We start from the raw sequence: 3217 nt of genomic DNA, 5'->3' as shown, positions 1-3217 counted from the left end.
GCATTAACTGTTCCATTCAAAAAGCCAATAGAAATTAGTAGTACAACTTAACTATCGTGTGTGTGTGTGTGTGTGTGTGTGTGTGTAATTTTTCTTTTCTTTTTTCTTTATTTTCTCCTTCCCCTCATCCCAATTGCTCATTCCTTCTGAGCACTGTCTTCCCCTTTCACTATATTTATTGTACCTTTCAGATTTTATTTACCCATTCAGGTTCTTACACGAGAGACAATACGATGTTTACACACGCGGGGCTAATTTATTTCACTTATGAATGTAGCCTCCAGTTGCACCTACTTATCTATAAAAGCCTTGAGTTTATCTTTCGTTATAGCTAAGTAATACTCCATTGTATAAAAATACCACATTTTACCTGTTTCCTGCTGCACGGAGGCAGCTCATGCATCTGGGACACCCCAAAATTAGGACTTTTCTTTGCACATCTGAGGCCACCTGCAGTGGCTCTGCAGCTGTTCTCATGCCACAGAATGAGTATATTGAATTACACTGTAAATGCTATGGGTACTGCTTAGATGACCATAAAAAACAGAGAAAGAAGCAAAGTCAGGAGGCTCAGGAACATCCAAAGAAGAAAAAAAAACAAAAAAAAAAACAAAAAAAAAAACAAAAAAGATTGACCTGAAGGCTAAACTCTATTACAAACAGTGCCATTCAGAGAAAATACAAATGAAGAATACTATCAAGATGCATGAAAAGAGAAAGACCAAACAAAATGACAATGAAAAAACTCCACATGGAGCAGTACCTGCCTACCTGCTGGACAGAGAAGGACAGTCTCATGCAAAAGTTCTTTCCAAGATGATTAAACAAACATGAAAAGAAAAGGTGGGAAAATGGGAAGTTCCTCTGCCCAAAGTTCATACCCAAGGAGAAACAGAAGTATTAAAAGTTATTTGAACTGGAAAGAGAAAAAAGAAGTCATGGATGAGGATGGTTACTAAAGTCTGCTTTGTTGGAGATGGCTTTACAAGAAAACCACCTAAATATGAAAGATTCATTAGACCAATGGGCTTACATTTTGAGAATGTCCATGTAATACATCCTGAAATGAAAGCCACCTTTTGCCTGCCAATACTTGGTGTGAAAAAGAATCCTTCATCATCACTGTATACAATTTTGGGTATTATTACCAAAGGAACAGTGATTGAGGTGAACATGAATGAGTTGGGCCTTGTGACACAAGGAGGCAAGGTTATTTGGGGTAAATATGCCCAGGTAACCAACAATCCTGAAAATGATGGATGCATCAGTGCTGTCTTACTAGTTTGACAGATGTTTCATACAGTAACTTCTTACACTTATTGAACACTACAGACCAGTCAAGAAAACCATAACTTGAATACTACTGAACAACTTTCATGAATACATTAATGAAGAAAACTTTATTAAATTGTAAAATCACTAAAATGGAAAAAAACCACATTTTTAATCCATTCCTCTGTTGATAGGCATTTAGGTTGTTTTCAAGACTTGGCTATGACAAATTATGCTTCTATAAACACCAATATACATTTATCTCTGTGATATGATGTTTTCAATTATTCTGGAAAAATACCCAGAAGGGGAATAACTGGGTGAAATGAAACTTCTAATCCTAGTTTTCTGAAGAATCTCCATGCTGATTTCTATAGTGGTTGTACCAGTCTACACCGTTAGTTATTGGCTAACTTCTTGATGATGGCCATTCTTTCTGAGGTGAGAAGGAATCTCAGTGTTGGTTTAATTTGCATTCCTCAAATGATAAATGATGCTGAACACTTTTTCATATATTGATTTTTCATTTGTATTTCTTCATCTAAGAAGTATATAGTTATCTCAGACGTCCATTTTTGGATTAGGTCTTTGAATTTTGTGGATCTGACTTTTAAAAATTCTTTATATGTTCTAGAAAGAAGTCCTGGGCTGGGGACATAGCTCAATGGTCTAAGTGCCTGCCTGGCAACTGCAAGGACCCAGGTTTGATCCAATGAACCACATGCCATATCAGCACAGGAACCCCAGTTATGCCATGCAGGCCATAGAAATAAGGTGTACTGGTGCACATCTGTAATTCCCAGTGCTGAGGAGACTGAGACAGGAGCATCACTATGAATCTAAGGATTTTTTGGCTTTTTTTTTGGGGGGGGGTGTTTGTTTTGGCAGAAACAGGAATTGAACTCAGGCCCTTGTGCATGCCAGGGAAGCACTTATTCCACTGAGTCATCTCCCTGGCCCCTTATCTGACTTGTTTAGCAAGACCCCATACAAATAAATAAATAAGATTAAGAATAGATAGAAGTTCTTTGTCTGAGGGGCTATTGGCTAAGATTCTTTCCTAATTTGTGGGTTTTCTTTTCACTGTTTGTAATTTCTATTCATGTGGAAAACCTTACCTTGGCCCACAGTGCACAGGCATAGAGGTTGTGCTTGTGATGTTTCAACCTTTTAAAAACTTAGGAGGATTCTGGTCAGTCCATAGGATCCTGGTGAATCTGGCCCAGACACACTACCTACACTGAATCTGTGTTGAGTATCAGCCAGTTGCCCCTTCTTGTCCAGAGAGCCTTGGTGAGGCCTACCATACTCTCTGCTGTAGCAGAAAGGTTACTGACCTATGCACCACCACTCTCCCACCACTGCTAAGTCTGGGTGATTATGGGGAGCTTCAGAAATGCCAAAATACAGGAGAAAAAGACAATCTCAATCTTCCGGCACACCCAAAACAAATATAGGAGACAAAGACATATAAGAACTTGGAAATCACAAGCCTAAAATTTCAGAAATGATAGTAATTGAAGTAAAGAAACAAGTCCATCAGCTTATATAAGAAACAAGATCAGAAATAAACCCTCAGATCCAAAAAGAAATGACAATAATCATGAATGAAAAATTCAGCGCAACTAAAAAAAAAAAAAGGACATAGCAGAAAATAAAAATTATACAAATACCTGAATGAAAAATACAGGAAAGAATTAGAATACATAAAACAGATTCAAATGGATATCCAGGACATTAACAATTCCATTGAATTCTAGCAAAGCCTCTTGAATGAATCTGAAAATAAACTTTCATACCTTGAAGACAGCAGTACAATTAATAAACATTAAAGGAAAGAACTCTTAAAATGAACAAGGAATCAAGAAATAACAATTCAGCAATTACATGATGATGCAAAGAAAATAATAAGAATAATAGGTGTCAATGAAATAGCAGGAGACAG

At 37.1% G+C, this 3217-nt stretch overlaps 1 pseudogene; it reads left to right on the top strand.

Moving 5' to 3' along the window:
* The first annotated feature begins 475 nt into the window (after nt 1-475).
* Nucleotides 476-1287, top strand: LOC105743618 (annotated as a pseudogene).
* Nucleotides 1288-3217: the final 1930 nt, after the last annotated feature.

This window comes from Octodon degus, unplaced genomic scaffold, assembly GCF_000260255.1.
Source record: "Octodon degus isolate 3935 unplaced genomic scaffold, OctDeg1.0 scaffold00141, whole genome shotgun sequence".
Classification (NCBI taxonomy): domain Eukaryota; kingdom Metazoa; phylum Chordata; class Mammalia; order Rodentia; family Octodontidae; genus Octodon; species Octodon degus.
This window is presented reverse-complemented; position numbering and strand designations above follow the sequence as displayed.